Here is a 13,289-nt window from a genome sequence, read left to right on the forward strand (position 1 = left end):
AATAATATTGACAATCTCACTTATGTTTATTGTTCACCCCCTCCCCCTGGGAATCAAAGCTGGGACCTCCAGCACAATTGCTAAACATGCTAACCATTACACGACGGAGGCGGATAAAAACTAGTGCACTTTAAACATTATATAATTTAGCATGATTTATATTTTGGCATCTCAACATGGACGAAGAAGAATATGAAAATCTGGGTACTTACAGGGCTTATGTCCTGTCATAGGGTGGATAAGTGATCACTTTACACATCCATAACATTTGCCATTCTAAAGCATCATTAATAATCATACTACTCAATTTTTTGGATGTCATACATATATGATCAATCTCAGACGTTTCGTGATTGAGTTCATATCAGCCAACATTGAACATTGAAGTGTAAGTATAATAATTATATGTTATATAGTATATTTAAACTTTTGATCCACAAAGCTTTACGTAAACTGTTTTAAAATCAATTTACTGAAGAGTAAAAAATATTTTTCCATTTAGTTTTAAAATAATATGTCGTGTGAATATTGTGGGTACGGTGTTATAATTATGGAATATAAATCATTTTGATAAATGGGCTAAAATAATAGGCAATTCATTCAAATGAGCCATAAATATACCGAAGTGTCAATGTCCAGAATTTTTGTTCGAAACGCCAAACAACGGTTTTGTGTCGACTTCTATTGTCTCACAGCAGGTATAATAATTGCTTTTATTTCAAACTTTCCTTTTGAGTGTCTATGAAGAATCCGCTTGGCCACTCCTGAACGGGACAAAAGCTCAAGATTCAGAAATGGGACAAAGAAACTCTACCCCATATAGGCTCGTCTGGCAGTGTGGAGTTCTCATGTTCTTTCATGCACCCTAATGTCTGCAAATTCCCATAGAATTGCCAGGAAGGTGCGACCTTTATTTGGAATACAAAAATCCCAAGGACTCTTTTTTCGCCTGCTTCGAGTGAATGCGGATTTTTTTGCCCCCAGACTTGTTCGATCAGCTGGTCTCCGATGTTATTGAAAGCAACGAAATATCAATTGTCGGTACATACAAAGTGGATGTCAATATATATAATACATGCACATATATATGTACTATATATACCGATCTTAAGCAATTTTGCGACACTTCAGAATTTCAGGTTTACCACCAGGTAGATTTATTATTCGTAGGTAAGAACGCAAAATTTGAGTAAGCTTTTTATAGCAGAGACATTTTACATCATTTTAAATGTACGCAAGATCCTTCCCGAATTATTTTACATACATTTACCACTAAGCCGCTTCCCCGCAGGGGTAAGCAGAGGGAATAGAACACCTTACCACCCCGTCATTGCAAACATTCTTCGCCTCTTCCACATTCATGCATCTTTTCATTATTTCGACTCCTGATTACACATACCTGATTGTGCTTCCTCTGCTTCTTTATCCAACCACATTTGCCTGAGAAATTTGTTTTATCATACTTTCCTCACTCATACGTTCTACATGTCTAAACTATCTCAACACACCTTTCTTTATTTGATCGTTAATGCTGATCTCGGCCTTGCATTCTTTCCTTATTACACCATTCAAACAATATCATATCTATACACCAAAAATGTTGTGAATTTGGTATGGATTGCTGTGAATAAAATATAATATTTGTTTATTACACATAATAACAAATTATAAATTAATATAATGTGCCCTCGCCGGGCTTTCCAGTCCAGTCCAGGGTAATATTAAATAGATAATAAGGCCCAGGGAATCAAACCCAAGGTCTATAACATCGTATCTATATATTCTTAGTTTCTATTAGATTTAAGTTTTGTACTGACATTCATGGTGAAATAGCATTTTATACTTATAATAAAATAACAAATGTGTAATTTTTTCCACATGAATTTTATTTGACCGGCAACCGGGTTTCGTCGTAACCGACATCATCAGACTGGTGTGAGGCTAGACAAAATTCTATGTTATGTGCACAACAAGGCAGGAGTTAAAAACCATGATTTTAAATAATTTTTTGACGGAACCCGGTTGCTGGTCAAATGAAATTCATGTGGAAAAAAATATATAGTTGTTTTTTAATATATTCAAAGTTTCATTAATTGATTCGACAGTTACATTTTGGTAATATATAAAATATTATGAATACCCACACACAGGCCATGCCTTTGTGGGATATTTTTACTGTATTTATATGCTTTTTTTGTACTTGTATTTACAACATTTTGAGTGTGTCCAAATACTTGTTCACAAAATCTGGATCATCATATCATATTAATAACAAAAATGAAAATGGTATTTTCTGGCGTTTCTCATGTGTGTTATTATAATCCGGGATTCGGACCTCACATACTAATATAAGAGTTTATGCTTAATAAAAAGCTTCTTTACATCTCACCAATAGATCGGCTGTCCAAACTCAAAACACAGTAAGGGACATTTTTTTGTAGTACATTTTTTTTGCATTTTTGGACTAAATAGATTCTACTTAGTCCAAAAATGCAAAAAAAGCGTACTACAAAAATGTTCCTTACTGTGTTTTAAGTTTGGAGAGCCGATATGTCTCTAGTGAAGTTCTAGTGATTCAAGAACAAGGTTCTAAATTGGTTCATATACATATGTAGAGCTTCCAAGAATTTGAGTGGTGTGGTTGTCAATAATGGGTAGAATTGGTGAATGTTACATGTGTGTAAAGTGATCACTTAAACCAGCCTTTGACGGTCGTCAGCCCCGTAAATGCCCAGACTTCCATATTCTTCTTCATCTTTGATGAGATGCCAAAAAATAATACTTGTATTTATATTATGTTGTGAAATGCAAAAGAATTTAAAATAAAGAAAATAAAATCTATCTATTTTTAATACAAGTCTTACTTGGTAATTACCACTATTTCTCAGAATCTATTTTCCATCTTATGAGAAATAATAATATTTACCAAGTAAATTTTGTATTAAAAATATTCTAACCACAAAATTTTATAGGCAGACATTATCGAATCACACAAATAAGACATTTTTTATAATTAGTAAATACATTATTAGTATTTTTATGTATTGTTGGTATTGTTTTCGTACGTTAGACTAATTTGTATTCATCTTATAACACCAGATGCCAATTAAAATTATGTAGGTACATAGTATCTTGAGAGATAAATTTATTATATGTATCTAAATTAAGTTTCTACTGAATTTAATCAACTTTGTTGTGTTGTAGGCAGTTAAAATACTTGGATACACGTTTCTACATTTAATTTGGTTATTTATCATGACCGACAGAAGGCCTTCTTATCCAATATGAATTGTACCATAATAAACCTCAAACCACGATATTTAACTTGTATTTCATTACAATACTTGAAATTAAACACGATGAAACATCTGTTCTGTTTTTTTATCTACTTTCATATTTGTACTTAAATTAAGTCAACGTGTCGCTTAAACAGCTTTCGAATTGCCCCGTCAACAGTTGTTTATTCACTCCTTGTTGAAGTGTGTCGAATAAGAGTGTATGATTTACAGTGGAACCTCTCATAACGAGATTAATTTATTCCAGAATATTACTCGTTATGTGAAACACTTATTAAGCGAAGCAATTTTTACCAAATAAATCATTGTAACATAGGGTTCCATACCGAAAAAGATAATCATATTTTAAAACGTTTGTTCAAATAAAATTACGTACACTTTTAAATTTTCAAAATGCGTTACAATCTGGAATGAAATTTCGATTTGCATAAAACAATAAAATATTAAATAACTAGTTTATAATAATATTTTCGAATTCATAACAAATAATTCATTCGTTTTTGAGACATTTGTATTTGTCTATGCTTCAAAATTCGGTGAAAACGTAATACCATCATCAATTATTAAATTTGTATTTATATGTTAAATGTTCAAATCAAAAACTAATTTTTTGAGTCTATTAAATTGTATTTTATTGTTAAAAAAACACAAAAAAATATTTTTGTGACAATTGTTTAGCCTTGTTAAAGGCATTTTCAAACTAATATCATTCGAATGTCAACGAATGACATTCCTTTGAAAATGCCATAACATACTTCTTAATGTAGGATGCATCAGTTTACCATGCTTTCAGTATTTCCCTTATTGCGTCAGAAGATTGTTGCTCTGCTACTTCCTCCACTCGCTATGCAAAATGTCGCTCGTTAAGGTGGAGACTGACCGGAGCATTTTGTCGTAACGTGTTACGTTACGACAAAATGCTCCGGTCAGTCTCCATGCGAGCATTCAGGAAGTCAGTACAGCGAGCCGAGCGCTCTATCCATAGTTTCGGATGCTCGCTGATGCTCGCCGCGAGCGATGTTACGACGTTATTTTACGACGAAATGCTCTGGTCAGTCTCCACCATTAAAGGAGCATTTTTGACACGATCATTTTTGCTCGTTATGCGAATTACTCGTTATGAGAGGTTCCACCGTATGTTGGATAGTGTGGTAATTAACATTTTATTGACGTGCCCTCACTCCTCGCGGTGTTCTGGGAAGTCGGGCTTCTGGAAATCTAGATTCGCAGACACCATTGTTTGTGAATTCCCGGTTGCATTTTAATACGCCGATCAGAAGTGCAATTTGCGCAATGCACAAATATTATTATTATTATTATTGCTGTTCCCAGACTCTATGGACGATGCTACAAAGGAATTAATTTCAATTGCTGGTTATGCTAATACCATATTGGTTATTCAAATGGGATCAGCGTGCATGAAATAATAACGGCTGTTGGCCGCAACCCTGATTTTAAGATTAAAACTATGGTACGTTTAAATATAACATAATAATACAACTCAAATACATAATAATACAACTCGGGTATGTATGAGGAGATGCATGAACGTGGAAGAAGCGAAGAATGTTTGCAAAGACAGAGTGGTGTGGCGTTCTATTCTCTCTGCCTACCCCTGCGGGGAAGAGGCGTGATTGTTTGTTTGTTAGTTACTTAATACAACTCAAAACATTTTGAGTGTGTCCAAATACTTGTTCACAAATCTGGTTTATCCCCAATTAGAAGTTATTTTTATATTATGAAGAATATGAAAGTCTGGGCATTTACAGGGCTTACGACCGTCATAGGCTGGTTATACGTCATAGTTAGTTAGTTACTTAATACAACTCAAAACATTTTGAGTGTGTCCAAATATTTGTTCAAAAATATGAATTATCTCCAATTAGAAGTTATTTTTATATTGTGAAGAATATGAAAGTCTACGCATTTACAGGGCTTACGACCATCATAGGCTGGTTTAAGAGTTTCATTCACTTTTACACACGTGTAACATTCTCCAATTCTACCCATGATTGACAACCACACTTCTCAAAGTGTCTAATTTTCGATAATTTCAAAAATAGTTGTCCAAAATATTTTGAGTGTGTCCAAATACTTCTAAATATATATATATATATATATATATATATATATATATATATATATATATATATATATATATATATATATATATATATATATATATATTTAGAAGTTCCAAGAATTTGAGTCGTGTGGTTGTCAATCATGAGTAGAACAGGCGAACATTACATGTGTGTAAAGTGATCACTTAAACCAGCCTATGACGGTCGTAAGCCCCGTAAGTACCCAGACTTCCATATTCTTCTTCGTCTATGTTGGGATGTCAAAAAATAATATAAATAAATAACTCCTAATAGGATATAATCCAGATTTGTGAACAAGTATTTAGACACACAAAAAATGTTGTAAATAAAAAATCATCATTACAAACATTAACAGTTTCCCGCAAATGCCCAGAATTTCATATTCTTCTTCATCTATGTTGAGATGTGAAAAAATAATATAAATAATTGTCTAATTTATCAAAACTCGCCATTTATACAATAATGTCGTCTCGAGAGCGCTTTACATTTTTCTTACTTAGTTACGTTTAATTTGTTTATTTCAATAGTAATTTATTTAATTACAGAATAAATACTATTATTTAATATAATAATAAATACTATTATTGTATAATAAATAATAATAAATACTATTATTGTCCGCCTCCGTAGTGTAATGGTCAGCACGCTCGGCTACCGTTCTGGAGGTCCCGGGTTCGATTCCCAAGGGGGGTAAAATAAATATAAGTGATTTTTTCACAGTCATATTTATTCAAGATTACCCTGGACTGGTACCTGAAGCGGAGGGCTGATCACCTTTCCTTCATGTGTAAACCATCAAGATAACACTGCGTTTATATGACGCAGTGCCCTATGCACCATTGGGGTGCGGATAAGGGTTTTATTATTTTTTTATTATTTATTTATTCGACATTAACCTTGTGGAATGACATGTTTATTATTTTTTTAATTAAACACTTATAAATCAACATATTAAAAAATATACTTATTATAAAAACCCCTCCCTTCCCTATATTTATTAACCTATATATACCCCTAAATATATGTTTTGTTCGTTAGTTTTGATTTGTACCAGAAGATGAAAACATCTGTAAAATTTCGAAACTAGTCGTATATATAAATAAAACTCATCAAAGTGGTATATTCAAGTGTTTAATTTAAAAAAAATAGTAAATACTATATTCATACAGTTGGGCATTTCGGCTGTCCAAATTTAAAACACAGTAAGGGACATTTTTCGTAGACTCTACTTAGTCCAAAAATGCAAAAAAAACCTACTACAAAAAAATGTCCCTTACTGTATTTTAAATTCGGACAGCCGAGTTAGCTAAGTCACCTAGGGGAAGTTTCTTTGCATTATTTTCTTGTTCCGAAATTTCTTTCCGTTTTATTTGTCCGTTAACATCCTTGCTTCCCTTACATTCTGTAACGGTCTTGGGTCCCACTGTGAAATCAGCTTCACTAAGAGGGCTGCCCGCGGAGCCATACAAATTGCCACCAAACTTTCTTGTATTTTGGGGTTGAAATAAAGTAATAAAAGATTTGTGAACGTTCTTGGGGTCGGGTAGCAGTTAGCAGTCCTCCCTTGTAGATCGAACGCGAAATCAGACACGTCGTATCATTATACTTTAACGGTTTTATAAAATATTGAGGGAGTTATGAAATATGCTCTAGAGTAATTTAAAATTCTAAATCGTAGACATTGAATGGAGGGTGAACCCTGGGATTGAACAGTATCTCAAAATAAGATATATGGAATAAGGCGGGGTAAACAATGTGTTTTGGAACCAAGCATAGAATTATCCATATAAATCGAAAAATATCTTCACCCCTGAAGGCAAATACGTTTTTAAAACCATCTCTAAATAACTTTGAAAAGATTAAATAACTATCACGCAGCTTCCTCGCAGTGTTAGGCAGAGAGAAAAGAACGCCACAGCAATCTATCTTTGCAGATATGCATCACCTCTTCCACATACCATACATGCATCTTCTCATACATACTCGCCGATGAGTCCATTTCCTGACATGACCCCGTTCAAGTTTTTGACATATTTAATTAATATGTATAAGGTAGGCAGAGAGAATAGAATGCCACACAAATCTGTCTTTGCAGACAATTTTCGCCTATTCCACATTCATGCATCTCCTCATACATACTCGCCGATTATTCTCCGACGTGCCCACATTTGTATTTGACAAGTATTTGACATATTGATTCAATATGTCAAATAATTGAAAGCGGTAAGGTTAGGAGTTGAAACAATCGCCGGGTATGTATGAGGAGATGCATGAATGTGGAAGAGGCGAAGAATGTTTGCAAAGACAGGTCGGTGTAGGATTATATTCTCACTACCTATCCCTGTGGGGAAGCGGCGTGATGGTAAGTTCGTTAGTTTATCCATACAATGTTATTTTGTGTATTGTTTATTGTACAATTGTAAATAGAAGTCATATGATTTTTATAGAATGAATATAATTGAACAATGAGCATAAAACCCGGTTTCGCTTATTTTAGGGTTCCATAAAATATTTTGCGTTTCAAAAGGGTTTCATCGCCAGAAAAGTTAGAGAGCCAATGTCCTACAATATTGGATAAAAAAATTGAAGATATTTTTGGATGATAAATGATTTTTTTATGTTTTTTCAAGTAACCCGTATCCTTAACAGTTGTTTTGCTAGAAATTTTCTTACATCTCACCAATAGATGTCTCTAGTGAAGTTCTAGTGATTCATGAACAAGGTTTCTAAATTGGTTCATATATATAGAACTTCCAAGAATTTGAGTAGTGTGGTTGTCAATAATGGGTAGAATTGGTGAATGTTACACGTGTGTAAAGTGATCACTTAAACCAGCCTATGACGGTCGTAAGCCCCGTAAATGCCCAGACTTCCATATTCTTCTTCATCTTTGATGAGATGTCAAAAAATAATATGAAAATAACTCCTGTAATTGGAGATAATCCAGATTTTGTGAACAAGTATTTGGACACACTCAAAATGTTGTAAAGAAATTTTTTATTTAGATTTACAATCCTTGGCTCAGTAAAAAAATAAGTCAACGTAAAACCATGTCCTCAATATAATCATTGAAATACAAAAGACCAACTTAACTTCAAGCATTTTTTCTATTTCAATTCGTAATTTATTTTTTGTCTTATATGTTTAAAACAACATTTCAGGTTATATGGAAATATCTTTCCAGGTATGGCCAAGAAGATATGAATAATTTATAAACTCAAATTGATCTCGATGCGGTTTTAGGAGATCAAAGATATTTGAGAATTTTACTACAGACTTATAAAAACAGATAAACCGAATCATAAACGAAATAGGAACAATATCTCATTGCAATCTTATCAAAAAAGGGGTAAAAATACTTCCTGAAATGATACAAAATCAAATAACACAATAGTCCTTTGAAAAAAAGGAATTGCTAATAAAACTATTTGTCCATAGAAGCCAAACTAGCAGTTTACAACGGAATGCTAGTGCCAATACTGTTATGTATAGAAGAAAAATATAGAAATGGTAAAAGAAGTATGAAAGCAGAATGAACGCTATTGAAATGTGATTCGTTCGTGTGAGAAAAACTATGTAGATATGACAGAATTCAAAATAAGGATAGAAAAAAGGAATCAAAGGATGAGATGCGGATAATTAAAATGAATAAGTAAGATTAATTGAACTTTATTGAAGTTATTAAGAGAGTAAATTTGCAAATTTGAATGGAATAACAGAACAAGGGCTACCAAGAAAGACTTTGCTTGACCAAATTAATCGTAACCTAAAGTCTAGTCGCGTAACCGGATGAAGTGTGTGACTAGATGTATAGATGTGGTGAAAGCTAGGAGTGTGAAGGAAAGGAAGGAAACGTCGTATTGGTAGTGGTACATACATAGTAACCCACACAAAAAGTTATTTTTGTGTAAGTATGTTCTTTTGTTCCTCAATTTGTTCCTTCGTAAATATGATATGTGCTTTATTTTTGTTTCGCGTACTTATGTTATTTTGTATACTTATGTCAGTGTAGATATCATTTTTATGCATTTCTTTTATTTTTTAAACATCGCTAACTTAAGTTTTCTGTTACTACTATTCTGTTAAACTATTTAAGATATTATTTTTGTTAATAAATTTTGTAAATACTGAATTTTTGTGTTTTTTTTTAAATAGGCATTAAGGGGATCCCGAGGGGTGGGGATGAAGTGTCGGCCTCTGTCCATACATCCTTCTCCCCTCTCATTAATCTGCGTAGACTTTTTTTCCTTAAGAATTATTTGAAAATTTTTCTCTATGTGCAGCTGACAAAGCGTCTCCCAGGACTCTATAACCGCTGCGGGTAGATTGTGTGTTTAGAATAAAAAAAAAATGTAGAAAGACAATATTCCTCAAAAATTCTACACTAAATCCTTAAATATAACAGTTTTGAGAAAGGTTTTTCTCATATTTTCAATTGTTGATGTTGCTTAACCACGAGATCTCAAAAGCTCATTTTCACATCCACAAACACGATTTGTAATAATAATTGAATGTCTAACCGCAGCCTAAATTATTACAGTAGACCCCCTCTAGTCCACCTTTGACCTGACCGTGCTGTAACTGATTATATCTGACATTATACCAAGTATTTTTTTACTATAGACTAGCTTCAATTTGGTATTATTGTAGGTACACATACAAGTATGTTGTATTGTATCGCTCTTATTCAATAATAGAAACAGCTTTTGGGCTGTTTATTGGAATGTTTTTAATGTAAAGAATAATAGGTAGGTACATACATTTCAACATAGATGAAGAAAAATATTAAAATCTGGGCCTTTACCCAAACTTCCATATTCCTCTTCATCTATGTTGAGATGTCAAAATGTTAAAATATTATACTTCCATCTTCTTTCATATAAAGAGGTGCGATAGATGTTTCACATCAATTGACATCTCATCCGTAGGGTGAATAATCCAGTGTCTGATATAATAAATAATATAAATATTGTACAAATAACTACTACGTGAAGAAAACCAGATTTGTGAACAAGGATTGTTCACAACATTTTTTGGATACACCCAAAAAATGTTGTGAACAATACATACAGTCGTTTTTGACCTCAGATATTGTTTATTCTACTGTAAAAACGTAGTTTTCTATATTTCTGATAATCCAACCTTTTTGCGATCCGACCATAAGTCTCAAAGGTGGCGGATCAAAGGTGTTCTACTGTCTAAAAAGTTATCCATATAAATTAATGATTGAAGAATTCTATGAGCTATGATCAGCCAACCATATCTTCCATCAGTCTTCATTAATACACACTGACAAATATCAGAATAAGATATGTCGTAAAACATAATATCTGATATTTTCTACATATTTCACAAGTCGAAAAAGCCGAAATAATGTCAGATCTCTCCGTTTTCCCTTTGATACTGTGTCACAAGCCATCGCGGAATTGTAAAATAATGTCGTGTAATGTTCTCCTCATATCCTCCGTAAGAAAACGTATTCTTATTATTAGATTGCCTACATATTTCAGAGCTCCAATTCGGCACGGGGAGATATACTTCTATCAGCCGATCACGAGGCACGTATTCCATACAACTGACACCCATCTTGCATATAAATGTCTTATTTTCTTCTCCAATTCACTTTTCCCGAAAACCTTACAGCAAAAATTACTTGACCCATTTCGTTGTTTGCGGTTCATATGTTGAGAATTTAAAAATAATGTATTCGATATTACGTATCTCGTAGAAAACCGTACACCAACAAAATATCTGTCATTATTGAAAACAAAATTTCATTTCTTTTTTTTTCTGGAGATAAAAAAAAAGCTTGAAAGGTCACAGAAGCATAAATTAAGTTATCCCTTTCGTATTTTTTTAAAAGATAATTAATTGTATTTAAAAACCTGTTGTGCACAATTTATGTAGGTAATTAGATATTCATACTCGTATGAGGATTACAAAATAGCAAAAATTAGCAAAATTTGTAATATTTTTATGATAATATTAATAAATGATATTAAAGTACATGGAAAGGTAAAAAATGCATTTCTTTATTCCAATATTACTAATTATAATAATGTAAGAAATAAACAGATTTTATTTAGGTGAATGGAAATTTTAAAAATACTCGTTTTTACATAATGGTTTTTTGTTACATAGTTTGCAAACGTAACAAGTTTTTCTCCTGTAGCCGTTTTTTTGTAGAACTATTTTAGTGATCAAGAAAGTTTTTAAGTAATCCGCTGTAAACCAATTTGTGAGATAAGTACTTTTTAACTATTTGGCAACATTTAGCTTTTACGGCTATTTTTAAGACCTCATATTAGGGGTTTAATAGGATGGTAAAATTTATTAGATTTTCACGGTATTTCTGTAAGTACTCATAGTGTTTTTATGGATAATTAGTACTATGTTATGCATCGTTAGCATTCCTTGTCGATGTTTTGGATCGCGTTACAGCCTCCATCTTTTACTATCAGTATTCAAACAGTGTTCACGTATTTCAGAGAGACATTTTACTATACTGTAAATGCATTTTAAATATTATTCTTAACACCATTTTCTAAATTTTTGTTTTGTTCTATAATGCTTTAAATATCAAAAGTTCTATTTCCTGTCTTCCGCTGATATTCGTATTAATTCCTCTATCCCTCGTATCGATAATCGTTAAGGGCTAGTTTTAAATAGAAACCGTCCCATCTAAAATCTTCTTTGAAGTGATTCCGATTGGCCGATACTCGTATTATATCTGACCCAAATATCGGCTCATAAAAATATTGTGAAATTCTGTTTTCCGATAGAATTATTTATTAAAAATTCAATGTCTCATAAATTTCATCATCCATGTCTGACTTCAATAATTTGAGAGTTTTGTCCTTGGGACGTTTAAGGATGAGGACAGGGGTTAGAGGTACTTCTTTTTGAACATTGGGAACATTATTAAATTTATAATTATTGATTTAGCCTTATTTATATTATTATATATTTCTTGGGTTACAAAACGTTAAAGTTTAAGATATTTAGTATGCTATATCTAATAACACCAAAGTTCTCACATTTCAACATTTTTCTTCAATTTAAATTTTACTTAGTAAATACCATTATTTCTTAAGAATCTATATACTATATCTATATACTTCACTATACGCATATTATACAGTATTCAATTTTTAAAAAGTAGTGATATTTTCAAATTTAAAGTTTAAAAATTTAAGCACCAAATAATTAATTTTCGTTGTAAGACTTTTATTTAACTTTTAAAATCCTGTGACCAAATCCCAGTATATTTATACAATTTATAAAATTCAGCGTTTTTAATTTTCATTATTACGTTAGTAACAATAAAATACAACTTAGTAGATTAAAAAAATCATTCAAACCCTTATCCGCATTCCATATAATCCCCATATAATCGATGACGATCATGACGATATCGATAGATCGTAAGCCCTGTAAACGCCCAGACTTCCATATTCCTCTTCATCTATGTATATTAAAATGTTTAAAAAAATACTTGATTTACAACATTTTGAGTGTGTCCAAATACTTGCTCACAAAATCCGGATTATCTCCAATTACAGGAGTTATTTTCATATTATTTTTTGACATCTCATCAAAGATGAAGAAGAATATGGAAGTCTGGGCATTTACGGGGCTGACGACCCCGAAAAAAGCTTCTTTCATCTCACCAATAGATGTCTCTAATAAAGTTTTAGTGATTCAAGAACAATTTTTCAAAATTGGTTCATATATATAGAACTTCCAAGAATTTGAGTAGTGTGGTTGTCGATAATGGGTAGAATTGGTGAATGTTACACGTGCGCAAAATGGTCACTTAAACCAGCCTATGACGGTCGTCAGCCCCGTAAATGCCCAGACTTCCATATTCTTCTTCATCTTTGATGAT

This window comes from Brachycentrus maculatus, unplaced genomic scaffold, assembly GCF_059751285.1.
Source record: "Brachycentrus maculatus isolate JH-2025_06_01 unplaced genomic scaffold, ASM5975128v1 h1tg000586l, whole genome shotgun sequence".
Taxonomy (NCBI): Eukaryota; Metazoa; Arthropoda; class Insecta; order Trichoptera; family Brachycentridae; genus Brachycentrus; species Brachycentrus maculatus.